This window comes from Platalea leucorodia, assembly GCF_965183815.1.
Source record: "Platalea leucorodia genome assembly, chromosome: Z".
NCBI lineage: Eukaryota > Metazoa > Chordata > Aves > Pelecaniformes > Threskiornithidae > Platalea > Platalea leucorodia.
Genome location: NC_138858.1, coordinates 11545555 through 11564128, shown reverse-complemented (window position 1 = coordinate 11564128; position 18574 = coordinate 11545555). Strand labels below are relative to the sequence as shown.

Below are 18574 nucleotides of genomic sequence, written 5' to 3'. Positions count from 1 at the left end.
GGGGAGCGCCCAGCACGGCTTTGTCCATGACGGCACCTCCAAAAATAATGCCCGGGGACCAGCAGCAAGGCGAGGGGGGTGTTGGGGCTCGGCAGCCGGTGCGCCGCCGGTTCGCATCCAGCTCGCTGCACGCTAGCACGGTCAGAAGAAGAGACCTTGGTTATATTTATCGTTTGACAGTACCGGTCCCTGCTATTTTTAGAGCGGTGTTGCAGCTGCGGCTCGCGGAGGAGCGAGGTGAGTCGGCCGGGGGGCTGTTTTTTACAAAGTTTCACCCCAAATTGGCCGGCGGTCAGGCTGGTGAGCTCCGGGCCGCTGCCCCTCGGGGCAGTGGGTCCTGCCCGGGTCCCCGCCGGCGGGTGGCGGAGCCCGCGGTGCCCCACGGCTGCTCGGTGCTCAGGCATTTCCGAGCAGCCATTTCCCGGGGGGCAGCTGCCCCCGTGGGTCCTGCACCCACGGCCGGCTCCGGCACAGCCCGGCACTGCCGTTTCCCAGCCCGGCTGCGTGGGTGTCCGGCAGGCTGGGCCCGTGGGGCACCGGCACCGCCGGGCGGGGACACACACACCCCCGGGTGGTCCCACTCGGGTCATGATCCGTGGGGTGGGGGACGCCGCGGGGGTCCCGCCTGGGGGAGGCCATGCCCGTGGGGCCGCGCCTGTGGGGCTGGGACACGCCGCAGCGTGGGGCTGGGGGATGTCTGTGGGGCTGGGACACGCCGTGCCCGTGGGGTGGGACACGCCGTGGGGTCGGTGGCGGGGGAAGCGGGGGGGATGAGACACGCTGTGCCCACGGGGCGGGGGGGGCCGTGCCTGCGGGGTGGGGGGTGCCCGCGGGGCCCGGACCAGGCCGCGGCCGTGGGGCAGAGGCGCGGGGCCGGCACCGTGGCAGCCCCCCCCCCCCCCGCCCCCAGCCCGGCGCGGCGTCAGGCCCCGCCCCTTCCGCCGGCGGCCAATGAGGAGCCGCTTCTCCCGTGACCGCCCCTTCCCCGCTGTCATCACACACCCGCACGTGGAGGGGGCGGGGAGAGGGCGGGATCTTGGCGCCGCGCGTCACCACTTCTCCTCCCGCCCATTGGCCTCACCGCCCCAGCGCTGGCTCCGCCCCGCGCCGTGCCCCGCCCAGCGCACCAATCAGCGCGGGGGAGGCGGGCACGCGGGGGGCGTGTCCCCGCCGGCACCCGGAAGGAGCGGAGGGAGCCGCGCAGCAGCCGGGGCCGCGGCGGTGGCGGCGGAGCGGAGGGGGCGCTGGTGGGTCCGGCGGCGGGCGGGGCCGGGGGGGCACCGGGCGGCGGGGGGGACGGGCCGCCTGTCCGGCGTGGGAGAGGGGACAGTGCGCCCCGTCCCCGCCGCCCCCTCCCGGTTCCAGAAGGTTCGGGGGGGGGCGCTAGGACCGGGGGCCCTGACCGGTGGGGGGGGGGCCGTGACCGGGTGGTGCCGGGGGGCCGTGACCGGGATGGGGGGCTGGGACCTGCGGGGGCAGGGTCGGGGTTCGGGGGGCGCGGCGGGGCCGCTGTCCGGGGGGGCGGCGCAGGCTGCGCCCGGGGGGGTGCCCCCGGTCCTGGCTCCCACCCCCCCGCCGCGGCCCCCGGCAGCGCAGGGCGGCTGCGCTGTCCCCGGTCTCGCCCACCAAGGCCACGTCCTCTGCGCCGTGAGATGGGCAGGGACAGCCTGTCCGGGGCTCTGCGGGCAGGATGGGGCCTCCTCCTCCTCCAGGGCATCAGCTCGCACCGCTTGGGACGCGCTGGCTGCTCTTCTCCCCCCTGGACACCCGTGGCAGTGGGGCCGTGCCAGAGGCCTGGAGCTGCCGTGCCCTGTGGCGCGGCCACGCAGCCCAGCGAGGCAGGGAGCGGGAGATGCGGCTCGTCCAGCGCTTGCTCGGCCGGCACCTACCCCGTGGGTAAATCACAGCCTTCAGCGTGGGGCTGTAAAAACAGCCCTGGCGTGGATGCGAACCCCAGCATCCGTGCCGAGAGGCCTGCCACCCTCCGGTGACAGCCGCCACCGGTGGGGGACATTCACCCACCCAAAACCAGCAGCTAGAGACCTGGTGGGGTTTTCAAGCATTTTGCTGTAGCCAAGGCCCCCGATTTCTACAGAAACGGCACGGGCGGTGGGCAGCGTACTCTTGGCAGTCCCAGACGTTATGTTCGGAAAGCTGCCGTGCGTTAGGGAAGACGGAGGGGATGGCTGTGCGATGGGATCTGGGGCTGTGGGCTCGCTCACGACCCACCTGTGAACGTGACCCGTCTGGTGACACGTACGAGGGGCATAGGCTTATCTCTGGGGTTTCTAGCCCTTTTTTAAGGAAGGAGCATGGAGTTTGCTGCTGCTGTGGAAAGTGTATGGTAGAGGAATGCGGTGCTGTGTCTTAGGGTATTTTAAAAGTCACTTCCACTCAGTGCCTTTTTAAACAGCATCACACAAGCAAAGATCTGCTTATGGACTTGTCCTCCCCTGCCTGATTTGTGCCCATTAGCCTTAGCAAAGAGGGGAAGTGGTGGAGAGTGTAACAGGGCTGAACCTTGACGCAAAAGAGAGTCTTGGCAAACTCAGTAACACGTGCAGAAGGTGAACAAGGTCTGGCAGGTGAAACATGAGAAAACTCTGTATGTGATAGTAGTAGAGTTACTTTTGGCTGCGATCTGCTTTAGAAAGGGGTTGAGGACCGGGAGAATTAAGTCATCCTGTAAAGCCTTGTCACCGCTTTATTTCAGAGCAGCAGTTCACATCGTGTGGGTCTTGGCGTGAGTGAGCCCTGGTAGGGACTACATGTCCCAGCATGCAGCTCCCTCTGCGCAGCCCAGCCAGTCCGGGCATCACGGCAGGCTGGGATCTGCAGCCTCCTGGCAGCTCTGCCTGTGCTGAGGGCAGGGCAGCGGCGGGAGCTGGGTGGGCAGGGAGGTTTGTACAGGGTTTGGATCAGAGCGGGACCCTGCTGCCGTGGTGTCTTTTGTAGAGGAGACAGCACCTGCCTTGGCTTCATCTGCAGCAGCTGCTCTCATAACGTTTTGTCAGGTGCCTGCTGGCTCTTGTGGGGCCCAAATGCGTCCCTTCCCATGGACCCTGGGGTGGCCAGGGGTGTGGGGACAGCAGAGCCCTCCTGTCGCCCCAGCCATACAGCTGCAGTCCTTGGGGAGCTGCGCTTCTGGACCGAAGCCCAGCCTGCAAGTGGGGCAGGGCTGGGGCTGTTTCAGCTCTGCCAGTCACCGTGTTTCTGTTCCCCGTCCGAGAGGTTTCTTACCCACTGCCCGAAGGAAAGCTGGTGGGGTCACCCTGCGCTGGCAGTGGGGACCCCGCTGTTGGAGGCGCGGCTGGCTGAGGGGCTCCCCCACTCCGCTGCCTTTGCAGCAGCTGGGCAGAGCCACTCTTGATGCTCTGTTCTTCACGTCTGCCCTCTCTGCAGAAATGGACTTTAGGGAATAACATACCATGTTAATTTTACTGGTAGGGTTGCTATTTCACTCCTGGCAGCTTCCTCCAAGGCAGATGAAGCACCCAGTCCGTACACCCTCCCTGTGCTGTGCTGCTGCGCTTTCCCAGCCCCTGTTCCCTCAGCAGTTTCAGGTCTTCTGAGCATGCGGAGCAGGAGGAGGAAAGGAAGTTCCCTCCCTGAGTTCAGGGGACCTCTGAGGTCAGAGAAGCACATCTGCACCGCTGGTCTTCCTCCTTGCTGTCTGCTACCGTCTGCTTGCCCTGGCACGTTTCTGCATGGCCGCACTGAGAAGCAGAGGCCAGAGATGCCTGGACCTTCGTCACTGCTTGAGTCTGAGGGTGGTTCAAGGGGATAGTTATTGATCTGACTCTTGAAAGTCAATGACTCTTGACTCTTCTCGAGTCCTTTACCTGCCCTTACTGCTCTGGGCCTGCCCACGCTTGTCCCCTGCTAGATTTGGTAGGCACCATCATGTGCTGTGTGGAAATGCACAGTGCCTGGGGGCCAGGACGTCTCCTGGATGCAGAACAAGAAAACCTGTCATTCGTAGGTATGCAGCCACAGGTGTGAAAGGAAAAAGTGAAGCCATCTTGGTTAGAAAAGTGGCGTCCTCAGCACGCTATCAGTGTAGCTTTAATCAAATTATCGGAGGCTTCCATGGCTGGAGGAATTAAGAAGTCAGGTTTGAAGCAGGACAGGTGTGAAGGGCAACGCAGGACAAATCCCGAAGGGAGACATTTATATGCTAACAGATGGCTTGTGGAGGGTGTCGTTGTGGGTTACTTGGCAGTGGGAGTCTTCTGTGGGAGGGTTTTGCCTGGTGCCTCTCCACCGCGCATCGCTCCCAGAGGCTGCCTTCCTCCAGCGGGTTGTGTGGGTCCCTGCCTCCTGGTAACACCATCGCATGTTTCTGGTCCTTCCTTCTGTCTGCAGCACCTGGCAGCTCTGCTCCCTGGAGCCTCTTTTCTGACCAACTCTCTTCCTTTGTTTTTCCATGTTGCTTTTCCTCGTGAACAAGTGAGCCAGGTGAATATAACCTCTAGAGAACCCGGTCTCACAAAGTTTGAGGTTGGCTTTAAAAATGATTTGCTTTGACTGGGAAATGTCCTTGCAACTCCTCATCCTCCCTTTGCTCCTCTCTTTCATAGTCTCGCTTGCTTGGCCTCGTGAGTGCCCAGCTGCCAATTAACATGTTTTCCCCCTGTTTCTGTCAGTGTCCTCAGCTGGTTGTGAATCCTGAATGAAGAGCAGCTGAGCTCACATGCTCTGCATTTCAGTGAGCTTTTTCAGGACTGGCCGGTGGTTTGCAGTCATACTTGCCTGTGTTGTGGCCTGGACAACCCCCCAGCTAAGCAGCATGATGGCAGAACAATACTTGGATGGGAAGCCTCCAACGGAGTCCTGTGTACTGCAAAAAGTGCAGTTAGTGATTCAGCTGGAAGTGCTTTTTAGTAACGAATCCATGTCCCGGGCCAGGGCTGATGTCAACCCTGTGATTCTTCTGGTTGGAAATGAACAAAGATGCAAAGCCCTATATGCAAGAGCTGAGGTGATAAACCAAATCTCTTGGCCTCAGTCCATTTGGGGTAATTGCATTCTTCCTGGGGAGTGTTTTCAACCCATCCCTGTCGGATACGTCGCCATCGCTTCCTGCGCTGCAGCAGTATGTGGGTGGCAGGCCTTCAGCCGTGTCCAAAGCAATTCTTGTCACTGCTCAGGCTTGGAGCCACTTGAGCCCTCCCTGAAAGACAGTGTGGTAGAGCAGGGAATTGGCGGAGGGTTTTAAACATATACACATGCTACACTTACTGGGGCTTGTTCTGCTTGTAAGCTCCCCAAAACCAGCCCCCATGACAAGCTGGTACAGCTTCCAGGTGGGACCTCTCCTGGGACGCTGGTGCAGGTTGACCTGCTAGCTGTGTAGGTGCAGGTGACGTTGAGCACAAACTTTCTGGGTGCCTTCATGACTTGTTTTAAGGACTGGTGCACCAGTAAGCTAGTGTGGGTGCTTCCCCATATCACAATTTAAACGCTGTGCTTCTGGGGGACCGGCAGCGTGACTGCTGCTGTGGCTCTGGTCGGAGCTGGGTTGCGCTGCCAGTGGTAGCCCATGCGGGAGGGCAGGCTGGGGAGCGGGGACTGCCCCTACGCAGCTTTTTCTCATCATGCCTGTGGCCAGGGGAATGTCAGACCTGGTTTTGGGGAGGCTGATGTTGTCCCAGTTTTCAGGACCTGCTGGGCATCAGGACCTAGCCCCCACACAGTGCAATCTGCAGTAGTCTGTAATTACAGCCTTGAGAGCCTGGGGAGGATTCTTAAACGTCTTTGTGATGGTGTTGGCAGGCCTCTCGGAGATTTCTATTAAGCAGTTGTCACTTTCCCCCTTCAATGTAGCCTGGGAAACGCTGCAGTGTTGGATTTGGCTTGGTCTGTTTGGGTTGTTGGGAGCGGTGTCTCCCTGCAGCGGAGTTTGGCCCTCCCTGCCCTGGCTTCACGTCCCCATGGGGTGGTTTAGCAGGTGGCCTGTGGGGACCACGGCCAGAGCCTGTTCTTGCAGGTAAGCCGTATGCCAGCGCACCCACTCAAATACCAGCAAAGCCTGCGTGGTGGAGCAACTTTGCACTGAAATCCAGGGAAGGGGGACAGTGACAGTGCCCTTAGCAGCCCTCTCTGGGGGACCAACCGTGCGCCCACCCGCAGTCACAAGGGGAGCTGGGGTGATAACTGGAACCCCAGGAGGGAGTCAGGGCTGCAGCTGGAGGGGCGGCCTCAGCACTGGTAAAAGATACGGCGGGATCTTTGAGGTGCTGGGGTGCTCGGGGTCTCTCGCTTCTGTGCATAGGCCACTAACTCGCTTGGCTTGGATGAGCAATTACTGCCCGCTCGGTGTTCAGAAGGTCTTCTTGGGTGGGCAGGGTATTTCCCAGCTGAGCTGAATGTGTGTGCACTTGTCTTTCCAGGTGACCCAAGACAGCTGGAACAAGCAACCCCAAGACCACACTGCAGGTGCTGACAGCTGAGAGCTGCCTTTCCCGTCTACTTCAGCCCTACACCAAGGTTAGCAACCGTTCAATCATCACTGCTTTCTCTTCCTTCACCAGGGCTATGTGAAGAAGCAAGGGAACCCTGTGCTTTCCTCCCCTTGGCCCGTAAGGGACAGCTCCATAGGGTAGGTGTCAGCCAGGTGAGGTGCTCCCACCGCCCAGGCTTGCTGGGTGCTCCTGCCTCCCACCTTGCCAGCAGTGTGGTGAAGGCAGCCTGAATGTGTACCACTGGTGCTGTTAAGACTGTTGAACCCTGCACACAGTTGTCAGGAGCTCAAGGGCAGTGTGTTTTAAGCCCCTGGGAACTTGCAGCCTGTGCTGCTTGCTGCACTCGTCCTTCTGTGTACCAGCAATATTGAATGGGAGTGTTTCCCAGCTGCTGGTCTCTGCTGCTTGCTGTCCTTTGCCTGAACAAACAGAGCTGAGACTTCACCCAGAGCTCATGGCAGATGTGATCCTGCTTTCTCTTAGAATCAGTTGAGCTCTGCATGCATTTTCCCAGGATTTTGTAGCTCAAGGAGGCCCTTGGCCATGGTGTATGAGGCTTAGAGTGACAGTGAAGTGTTCCAGGAGGACTGGTAGTCTTTGTATGGCCACTGTCAAGAAATGTGAAGGTCAGGCCCTCACTGCTCGAAGGTAACCAGCCTGGAGCAGGCTGAGATGGCTGTGGGCTTCCCGTCCCTGTGCCTGGATGCTTGCGTGCCTGCGGGGGATCCAGCAGTGCCCGCCCCGGCTGTGCTCCTACCGGGAAGGGAGCTCTCATCAGCACTGCGCCTCCAGGGAGACAGAGTCCTTCTCTCACCCCACTGCTCAGGTACGATTTGGCCAAGAGAGGTTATATGGGGAAGCCGCTGTTTAGGATGCGTGGCTGCCCAGGCTGTGTGGCTCTTCCTCTGAAGTGTCTGCCAGGGAAGTTTGGGGCCAGTCCAGAGACAGCTGGAGACTGGGCCTCAGGCCATCTCGTCCTTCAGCCTGATGCTGACGTGGTACCCACAGCGAGTGAGGCAGGGGTAGATTTACCTGGGAAGTTAAAAGGAAGGAAGGAAGAAGTCCTTTGCTCATGTTAGTGCTGTGTGCTGCAGACTCCCAGCCACACAACGCAGTGGCAGCAGAGCAGCCCCGTTATCCAGCAGAGTTGTCGCAATCGCTAATACCTGCTCCATGCTGGGATCTTATATCTCTCTTAGTGATGGAAAAGAGACACATTATGCAGCTAAGACCAGAGAAGAGGTTTGCCCTTGGTTCTGCTGGAGCTGCTTGCAGATCCCAGCCCACCAAGCTCACAGCATCCTCTCAGGGCTCCCCTGTCTTTTGACAAGAGGCATTTGAACAAAAAGCTTACCATGTCGGATACACTTTTCTCCCCCCCGCCCCGCCCCTTGCTGACCAAATAACATGATACCTCCAGGGACAGCAAATCTCCCATATATGTGTAATGCAGCAGCCTCTCCTGTTACTTGGTCATAGCATGAGCCTCTTCTCTCTGCTTTGAACCTCTTCTCTCTCATGCCTAACCCACGTGTTATATATTTGGGCTGAATTAACCATGTTAGTTCAGTTTCAGGCAGCTGGCAGTAATTTGGAAGCCGATAGGGCTTGCAGACCCTTGGACAGACTTGCAGTGCCTCTGTTGGGATGGACTGCTTTGCTGGCAAACTCAAAGACTGAGCAAAGTGGAGGTTATATCTTCAACAGAAAGTGGTCAGCCTAATGTCCTTCGGCCTGCTCTTAGTGTGCGTGGGCTGCCATTGCCCCTTGGTCTGACCAGCTGATCTAGGAGTAGGTCTTCTTTCCACTAGAAACCTCAAGAAAATGCTGCCCCCCTTCAGAGATGGGGCCCTGGGTTCGTCGTGAGTATTGGCACTGGAGTTATGCGAGGAATCCCCTTTTTGCCCTACCATCTCTGTTCCAAGTAGGTCGGGCATTCAAAGATCCTGTTCATGGGAGTGTTGGGACAGCTGGATCCTTGTTCGGTTCTCGCTGCTCCCAAGAATGGAGCAGAGGATCATCTGCTGAGGCTAATTTTAGGTCTCTGAACATTGCCGGTGTCCCTCTGAGCTCCTATTTGTGTGCAATCCTGCAACTCCCTGCTAAGAGCTATGTGAAAGTCCCATATCCTCATGTGCGAAGGTTTTCCCAGGGCATAGCGTCCCAGGGATTAGGAAGAACTTTGAATTCCTCACTTACCTAAAGTATCTAAGCCATATCAGATATACGTGTGACCCCTTTTTATAGCCCTAGTGCCAGGCACCCTTTGGACCTTGCTTTGTGGGTGCCCACGCATTGCGCAGTAGGAAGCGGACTGCAGCTTTCCAGCCTTTCCGTGCCAAAAATGCAGCATCCCTCCTGTTTGCACCAGTCGGTTCCTATTGTCTCAGGTGGGTGCATGTGATGCAGAAAACAGCCTTCTGCAAAGCCTCTGGGTGTGGAAATACTCCAAAGCCCACAGCAGAGTGAGACGAGAGCCCAGCTCTGGACTTCTCTGTACGGCTGGATGGCTGCTTGGCATTTGTCACCGCCATCCTCCAGCCCAGCACAGGGTGAGGCTTCCCAGCCTCTCCCTTGTTTGTGCACCCAAGACTTTTGGCCTCTCTGCACTTTTTGGTTTCCATCTGCTCAGGTGATTTTTCATCAGTGCTGAGCTTAGCGCTGAGCTTTGCTAAGTTTCGTGTTGAGGCAAGACATGGCTCTGCAGTTTTGGCCCATCTTTATTTTTAGCCCGTGTAAGACATGGTTGATGGTATCAGAAGGAAGTTGCACGGTCTCCTGGGCTCCGTGACTCATCCTGGATCAGGACCGAGGCTTCGCTAGCTTCTGCTATAACCCTCAAGTGATGCAACCAGTTGTGGTGGGCCCTACTAGATCTGGGGAAGGGCAGAATGGAGAGGGAAGCAGAGCTTTTAAGCAAGGTCTTTTTTTTTTTTTTTTTTTTGTCCATTCTGTTCAGTCGTTAAATTAATTCTTTGAAAGACATTGGCAGGTATCACACCTGAGTGTGGTTCAGCAGGGTCCTTTGTCTTCCCCTCGCATCTTGTGCCCGTGTGGGAGAGGTGAAAGGGAGAGGAGCTCTGCTCGCACGCCGGGTTGGGTAACCGTTTAGCAGCACGTAGCAACGGTAAACAACAGTTTTAGGACAGGAAGCGAAGCAGGATCCTGTCTCCGGTTCACGCCACAGCGAGGTTCGGTGCAGCAGAACAGAACTGCCTGAAGTGGAAATGGGCTGGGACTGGAGCGCAGAGATGTAGGAGATGCCTCCCAGGCTGCAGCGAGAAGAGTCTGGGACCCTCATTTCCATCAAACCTGGTGCTGTCGCAAGGTAGAAAGAGCTCATGGGGCTTTCTGACCTGCAGGCAGCCGTGTTGGGCTGGGCTGGGCAGGGGCTGCGTGTCACCACTGTGGAGCAGGCAGTGTGGGACAGGCAGTGATGTTGAAGCATCCCTGCCTGCCACAGCACAACATGGGGTGCAGCTGGAGAGGCCTCTGCAGCCCAGGTCTGGCCACCCGGCTCTCCTGTGTCTCCGAGCACGGTGGGGTGTGATACACCCGGGTGTGGGGTAGGCACCTTGCCTGTGCAGCGGGTGGGGATGACGGCTTGTGGGGTGGGCTTCCACCTCTGCCCCCTGTCCTTCCTCGGGGTGATGAACCGCCCTTTAGGAGCATGTTGAGGCTTTTGGGTGTTGTGCAGCGGGTTTTATGTGTGGGGTAGCGGGGAGGGGACAGCAAGGCTTGGGGGAGCAGAGACAAAGGAGGGAGGCAGGGAGGGCATGCTTGGGGGGATTGCTATGGCAACTCACTGCTGGCAGCATCGCTGCACCGCAGCGCAAGGTGGAGGAGCAGCCAGGGCAAACATGCAGCCTGCCGCAGCCTTCGATGCAGCCCCATCCCGGCTGTGCCATGGGCTCGGCACCGCTGGGCTCCTGCATGACAGTCTGGTGTCCGGAGCCCTTCTCCTTGGGCAGCAGCCTCAGGGTGGGTGGCCAGCGGGGTTTTGTCCATCTTCTCCCCTCTCTCTTTCACACCTCGCTGAGGAACAGGCAGGCAGCTCCTGTTTGCAGACCTGTTCTGTTTGAAGCCTTGAGTTGTAGAGCAGGCCCAGCCAGAAAGAAGCGAGTTTCCTGAGCCCTCTCACTGAACCGCAGAGGAAAGCAAGTTGGAGTGGGTCCAGAGGAGGGCCACAAAAATGATCAGAGGGACGGAGCACCTCTGCTATGAGGACAGGCTGAGAGAGCTGGGGTTGTTCAGCCTGGAGAAAAGAAGGCTGCGGGGAGACCTTACTGTGGCCTTTCAGTACTTAAAGGGGCCTTATAAGAAAGATGGTGATGGACTTTTTAATAGGCCCTGTTGCAATAGGACAAGGGGTAATGGTTTTAAACTAAAAGAGGGTAGATTGAGACTAGATATAAGGAAGAAATTTTTCACGATGAGGGTGGTGAAACACTGGAATGGGTTGCCCAGAGAGGTGGTAGATACCCCATCCCTGGGAACATTCAAGGTCAGGTTGGACAGGGCTCTGAGCAACCTGATCCAGTTGAAGATGTCCCTGCTCATTGCAGGGGGTTGGACTGGGTGACCTTTAAAAGTCCCTTCCAACCCAAACTATTCTATGAGTCTGCTGGCCCTGTACCGTGCCGTCCACCTTGCACAGCCAGTTTGCCTTGCTCCAGTGTATCTGTTCTCTGATGGAGAGCAGACAATCTAGTGAGCCCTCTGATACAGCCCGAGACCATCTTCTGCGGCAGGTAAAGGGGGAGTTAAATGTTTCTGAAGCCGCCTTTGGGCAGACGCCTTGCCAGATGCTGGTAGAGAGCTGGCTCCTGTTGCTGAAGGAAGCAGGGAACATGGTGCCCCTTGCTGCACAGAGAGAACAGGTCAGGAAGCCAGCTCCAGCCTGGCCGTAATGTGAGTGTGACTGAGACCTGACCTGTCATCCGTGATGTGCCTAAAGCCCTGGATGTGAGCCAGGGGGAAGGGACCGGCTGGCAGCAAGCACGGCTTGCCCGCCTTGACACGGATGGCTGTGTGAGCTGTAAAACCTCTCTCATTACGCCTCTCAAAGGTCAGTGCTCACAGTGAGCTACAACGCCCTGCCCACAGCTCTGCGCCCGGCCCAGACGAGAGGGGAAGGATCCTGCCCCACCTTCGGAGGATGCTCTGAGGGCAGACGTGCGGGGTTGCCGTGGGGTGGCACGCACTGCTGTGGTGCCTGTGGCCAGAGTTCCTCTGGGACTAGGATGTTCAGGCAAAACTGAGGGGGAAAGGATGCCTGCCTGTGAGCTCCCCAAATGGCCTTGTGCTCACAAATGTCATGATCCTTGCCTGATCTCTGACTGCTCCTTCCAGCTCTGAACCAGGGTACAGAGCCACAGAAATTCCCCTGAAAACCATTTCGCCATTTCCAATCTGCCATAGTGTCCATCTCCAATTTAGGGTGATTATAAGATCTGTATGGACTGCCCAGCGCTGTCCAGTGCTACAGTTCCAATCATCTTAAAACTCCCAAACAGGCTAGACTTGTTTGTAAAATGTCCCCTGGACTCCAGACCCCGGTGTTGCCAAGGGCGAGCAAACCAGGAGGTGGCAGCTGGAGCATGGAGCCTCTGGGCAAGCTGCTTGCGGCAGGCAGCGGCGTGCTTCCTCCCTCCCGCTTCCAACAGGCTCCTTCCCTTTTCGGAGGGGAACAGCTTGCTCCGCACAGACGGCTGGACCTTCCTTCCCACGGAGGAAGCTGGGACACTGGTACCTGACACTGAAGGCGATTTCAGCTCAGCAGCTCGAGCACTGCTCTTCATGTATGTGACCTTCAGCACTTGGTGCAAGAACTGGCGTTACAATATGTTACAGGTACGGATGATGGCAGAGCATGGTCAGAATCCATTGAGCCAAACTGTAGTTCCCTCTGACCCCACTGTCACAGCCTGTTGTTTCTGATCTTTCCTCCGGACTGAGGCCCCAAGATGTGCTATGAAATACCATGGGGTGGATGCAGAGCCCAGCAGATAAGGTTATGTGTGTGTTTTGGGATGTGAATTGCCAGTTTCTAAGGGAGATGGTGTTTTCTCTTTTGCCATTTGTACAGCATCTCATGTGCTGAGATCCTTGTCCAAGACTCGAGCTCCTGGGTGCTATGATCTGATGAGTTATAACCATGTCATCTTTGAAATCACTGCTCCCTCCTTTTCTGTCTTGCCTGTTAATACTACGCATTTTTAAGCACAGCACAAAGGGTCAGAAAAGCCCAAAGGCAGTGGGGTCACATACTCGGCTCCTGATTTGGGGAGGAGTTAAGACAGGCAGTACTGGAATAAGCATTTAGGGAGAGGCAGCCAAAAGAGATTTCCTCCTGGCTGAGCTGCAGTGTTGAAGTTCGGAAAGTACTTTGTGGGTTACGTGCTGCTGCGCTTTGCTGCTGCCATCGCCTTAGGCAAGTCCGGGACATGCATACCTGCTAGCAGTCAGACGGGAACACCATCCTGAGCAGTGTCACTCTGAAAAAATGGCCGGTGTACTTTTGGACATCAGGAACAACCTTAATGCTGCTGCTGCAGAGAGTGTGCTGGGGATTTCAGCAGAGAGATGATGGATCATTGGGACCAAGAGGAAACTTTGACTCGGTGGGTGTTTCTACCTGCATTTCCTAAATTGTGAGAAGACAGTCGAGCCCAGCAGTGCTGTACAGATTGCCTTGTCTGGAAGATGCATAAAGAATAGCTTGCAAGAGCCAACTCTTTGCTCATATTAGACCTGGGGAAAATGGTGTGTGCACTGGGGTTTTCTTGCTGCCATTCAGCAGTGCTGTAGCTGTGCGGAGAGAGCATAGCATAGACAGGTTAGCAGAGTCACCTGAGTCCTTTCTATACCAGTGTTTGCATTACTGATGAGATTAGCATAGCTGGGCCAGCGGTGGACAAAGAGGGGAACTCTCAAGGTCCTCTCTGCTGTGGCTGCCAGCTAAATAAAGCAGTTACGGCATCAAGTAGCAGGTCTGAGCTTTGCTTTCAATTCATCTTCTAGGGGCAGCAATGGCTAAAAATATGAGCAGTTTTTGAGGAACTAGAATATTCTCAGGCTTTTTGTCTGGGTCTGGTCTGCCAAACTCTCTCTCCTCTGGGCTGACAGTCTGGGATCTTGGGGTATTTGCAATGATCTGTCTTGGCCATGTGATAAATCTGGAGAGAGAGAACACAAAAATCGGTGGCATCGGCCTGCTGCCCTGAAAGTGCTCCTCTTGCTGCTGTGCCTGTTCCCTGTAACCAAAGGGCTGTCTCATGGCTGAGATTTGTCGAGGAAACAGACTTACAGCTCCTGTCTTTTCTCCTGTGCAGCTATCTCCCTGGCAGCTCAGTAGGAATGATTTATTATAGATTACAGCTCTGTTTAATTCCATTTCCCTACAATATCATACTGTTAAGAGTAACAGAGCAAAACGCAGTGGTGCATCCGGAGGAAGGCTGCTATCAGAGGCCGGCCCTGTAGCAGAGGCTGGAAGCAAGGAGGAGCAGTTTACCAGGAAACGCCTGTGTTTGTGTGCTGGTCGCTTTTGGGAAGGAAAAGGCATCTCACCCTCCTTGAAAGCTTTCTTACTACAGCACTCCAGATGCTGCTAATGGAGCTGCACCAGTGTGAGCAGCAGTGAGAATGTTGCCCTCCGGAGCCTGGGAAAGGTCTGGCCAAAGTGGTGGTCTGGAATGAAAAGTCAAATTCTGTCCTTAAGTGAACATCCTAGTGGGTTTTTTTGGAGTGTTTTTTTTGTTTGGGTTTGTTTTTTTTTTTTTGGTGGTGGTGTTGGTTTGGTTTCAGCTTTTTTTGCTACCAAAAAGAAAAGGTATTGCTTGTGCAAATCCTTGTGAGGAAAGAGCAGGGAATGTCCTTTGGAGTGAGCCTGCCTGCAACTCGATACGTCTCAGATGTGTGTTAACAGAGAAATGAAAAGATTGTGCCATAAAGTGATAGGGGATAATGAGTTTAATCTACTGTTATGTTGTTCTGGGAGATAGAGCTGGGGCAAGCATATTGGCAGTAACGTTATGCTTTGCATGACAACAGCAGCAAATACCACCTGAACAGGCTTCCCAGGGGAGGGGTGAAAGGATCCGTTTTCAGCCTCCCCAGGAAGGTAGAGTGAGGCAACCAAGAGACCCTGAGCCTGGGGAACGATGCCAGGAGATTTGCAGATGGGCAGTGCGTAGTAGCTGTGCATTTTCTGCGACTTGAGCTCTGCTTTCCCATTCAGTGGCCCAGTTGAACTGGACGATGCTGGGCTCTTAACCTCATGAAGATCTTGAGAAATGCAGTAAAGAAACTGTAACTTTAATAACATTAGTGAGATGTCTGACCTGGAGCCTGAATGAATGAATCTTTAGGTTCTCTGCCTGCAAGGTAGATGAGTGGTGATTTGCTATTGCACCAGATAAAGGGGTTTTAAAGGATGCTGGTGTGGGCGAGCACTGCTGTGCTCAGCTAGAGCAAGGGCTGCAAGTAGGACCTGGTCCTGGGAAGGCTTAACTGGGGAGCAGGGCCTCAAAGGGTTTTTGGAGGGGTGTGGTGAAAACAGAGGCTGAGGGCAGTACCTGGAAACCTGTCAGCTCCTAGAGCTGGACTGGAGAATCTAAGTCTTTACTCAAATGCATGAATCTTTCAAAGTAAAGAATGCAATGATCTGCTCTCAAGGAAACATCCAGTCTGCTACCAGCTTTTTGGGAGCCAGGGCACTCTTCTGATTTATAATGCTATATCTGGGTTGTTAATTTGTTTGTTTGTTTTGTTCCTGTGTGGCATTACCTTTCTTTTCTGGGCCGCGCTAAGTTACGTGCATCTGGTGCAGAGCCCTGCACGTCCCCATCCCCTCTGGTGCCCGCGAGAATGTGGGTCGGTCTGTGGGGCAGATGTAGCCCACGCAGTCCGTAAGTCCAGCAGCAGAGCAGGGCCAACTTCTGCTTCAAGAGAGGTGGGAACAGAGGAGACTTGTAATTCGGATAGCTGCTCAGTGCAGGACTTGTGGGTATCTTTATCTCTCCCCATCACCGGGGTTTTCAGAGGTGTCGGTACCACCCTTGCCCTGCTGCCCGCACAGTGGTGGGGGCTGCCCACCTGCTCCCCTTCCCCGGGGCAGGGATGGCACGCCGTGACTCAGTTTCCCTGTGGCCTGGGGAGCAGGGAGGGGCGGAGCGGGGCCAGAAAGGGGCAGAGGGGAAGTTACAGCAGCTGGTAGGAAATGGCATTTTGGGGTGCTGCAAGGTGGCCCTACCCCGTCCTGTCTGCAGAGGTGGTGTTTTGGGGTGCAGCAGCACAAGCTTGCTCTGTCTACCATGGAGCTGGTGTTTTGGGGTGCTGCAGGGCAGCTCTCTTCCATCTCAGCTGCAGAGCTGGCATTTTTGGGTGCCACAAAGCATCTCTTGCTCCATACTGCCTTCTCCTGTGCCAGGGAGGGCTAGGGCAGGGAGGGCTGGCTGCACCTTCCATCCCCTCTGCATTCCCTTGTGCAGGGCATATGATTACAGCAGTCCCATGGCAGTGCTTCCTCTAACGTGTGATTTATGGGCTGCTGCTTGGGACGTGGGTCTGAGCTTATCTCAGACAAGGCAAGAACCAGGAGGGCTGTCACTGCGCTCTTGCCTATGTGCAGGCTGCAGAGGTGACGGTATGGCATCCCTCGCTGTCTCTGCTTTGCACCTGGGCATGGTGCGATGGCTGTCCCTGGGGGCAGGAGCAGAGGAGTCCTTGCAGGAGTGACAAGGGGACTGCCCGGTCCCACTTGCTTCCTTCCTCACCCCTATTCCTTCCTTGCGGCCCCAAATCTGCCTGCATGGAGCATGTTTTGTAATAAACCTGCTGAACTGAGGGCAGGCAGGCAGAGAGACCAGGAGACTATAAAGACTTGTGAGCCCAACCCATGCCCATGTCACTGCATCAGTGTGTGGCACAGGGTCCCCACATGCCCATCTTGGTAGTAGTTTGTGCTGCTGATGAGGATGGACAGAGACATCTCCTCCCCCTGCCCCGTTGTGTCTATCCGATGCGTCCTGCAAGCCACCAGCAGATTGTCAGCACAGCTCTTCTGTAGGTGGACGGTAGGTCCAGCTTCCCATGGATGCGGCAACCTGCCTTGCTTCTGTGAGGCACTCTTTATTTGAGGCAGTGCCCTAAGGGTTAAGCAGTTGTGGGGTAGGGTTTGTAGCAGGAACAAAGAGAGCTTTTAAGGTCTGTGTTGGGCTAGGAATAGAGGGGATGGATTGAGCCTTTCCCAGTGTGTTGAATTACAAAGGTCATGGAGACCCTTTTGCTGGGAGGCAGCAGCAGTTGAGGTCCCTGCTGGAAGGAGGGCAGAGAGAAAAGAAATTGTGAAGGTCAGTGAGAGCAACTTCATGGGGAGCTTTAAGACCAGAGTGAAAACTGGAACTGTATCCTGAGATGAATGAGTGTTAAACACAAGGCTGAGAGCCAGGAGGACAGGACTGTAGGCTTTATGCAGGCCTTCTGACCTGGGATTTTTGGGTGGTTTGGTTTTGGTTTTCCCCCCCATATTACATTTGCAGCTGCCCCCACACATGGCACCTGAATTTGCAGCATTGCTGGTATAGGCAGCACTTGGGCCTCTCCAACCTGCTCTGAGCAGAAGGCTGCAGAGGGTAAAAGGCAATGCCTGCAAGGGAGGATCTCTCCAAAATGTAGAAGAGGAATCAGTCCCGGGTGCCTGCAGACACATTTTGCCTTGACAGAAGAGGAAGTTGGCTTTTAAATGCCTGCCCAGGCTAAAACTGGATTTTTCATGTGTAGTTAAGCAGGAAAGCCCAAGTCTAGCTGCTTTCCCAGCCCCTTTGCTTCATGTTGTCTGCTCAGGGTGCCCCATAGGGCAGAGCACCAGACAGGCCAGCAAAAGAAGCCAGGGAAGGGATGGATGGCAGAAACCTCTGTTTCCCTTCCCACAGCAAGGTGGAAAGAGGACACAGCTAGTTTCCATCCTGAGATTCAGACGGTGTAAGCCAGCCAGCCGGCCCACCCAGGACGTGTACAGAGGGCTGCAGGATGGGCTGAGTCAGCAGGAGCATCCCCTTGCCACCGGCGGGGGCTGATCAGGGCCGCCGAGACAATAGGGGTCTCCAGCTTGCAGGAGGGGTGAGTGCCAGCTGCGAACCACACAGTGGGCTTTCCAATTTTAGCAAACTTGGATTTGTGTTACTGACCAGAAAAGGTGGTTTAGTCCTTAAAACTTTCAGGCTGGGTTAGCAGGCACTTGGCTATTCAGCTCCATCCCCTGGCACAGGCGTGCTCCCCCATCTAAGCTTTTATTTAAAGAAATTCCACATGTGGTCTTTATGTTGGATCAGATGACCTTGGATGTGACTTTTGGAACAAAAAGCTGCTGCTTTGTTGGTCTCTCTCTAGGTGAAGAAAGCTGGTCCCAGGGAATACTCCATGAGGGTCACTGCAGCCACCACCTAAGTGGTGCAACCGGGAGGCTGCGCTACTTTTTCAAGCACTGCGAAGGAAAAACTGTAGGGAGATCAGAGCTGCTGTGAGAAGGAGAACCCAGAAATGAAAGGCTCGGTTCAGGGCTCCTGGAAGGGGTCATGTCCTCTGTTCACCTTGGTAGATGGCCTGTTCTCAGAGTCGTGCTCTGTGTGTCTGTCCTTGTAAACAGGGACTGTTTCAGCAGAAGCACCAACTTGGTGTACTTCTTGCTGCTTAGCATCCCCATTGAGAAAGCCTGAACTTCTCCACCTGTCATTGCCCCAAATCCTCTCTTCTCATCCCGCCCTCTGGCATTGCCCGTGCTGCAGAAGCAAGCCGCTGACATAAAGGTGGGTGAACAAACTGGCACCCCTCCACTGACAGTTCCCAGCTTGCTGAGCTGAAACGTGCTATTTGAAGGCAGCAAGGTCTTGTCACTGTGCTTTGGAGGGACACTCTGCCGCTCTTCTTAGCCACCTGGGCTGCAGAAGGGGAACACAAGGCAGGTGCAAGGGATCCCCTTGGCGTGGTCACAAGCAAGAGGAGCTTGGCTGTCTCCTCTCTGCTCTTCCCCTGCCAGCCTGGCTGGAGGGGGTGTTGCAGATGGGGTGTTAGCCCTCTGTTACAGCCCTCTGTTACACAAATGGGGG

At 55.9% G+C, this 18574-nt stretch overlaps 1 protein-coding gene across 28 annotated transcripts in view; it reads left to right on the top strand.

Moving 5' to 3' along the window:
• The first annotated feature begins 1163 nt into the window (after nt 1-1163).
• LOC309602865 (atos homolog protein B-like) overlaps nt 1164-18574 on the top strand; it is a 41799-nt gene continuing 24388 nt past the window's right edge. For 17 of the 28 annotated variants that reach the window (XM_082336941.1, XM_082336961.1, XM_082336930.1 and 14 more), the window contains exons 1-2: nt 1164-1247; nt 6393-6489. The gene's annotated coding sequence lies outside the window, so the exon portion shown is untranslated. Of the gene's footprint in view, nt 1248-4646; nt 4982-6392; nt 6490-6533; nt 6602-6650; nt 7291-9549; nt 9793-11892; nt 12318-17955; nt 18275-18574 lie in introns of those variants that run through there. The other 11 variants (XM_082336949.1, XM_082336936.1, XM_082336931.1 and 8 more) reach the window with 8 other exon arrangements.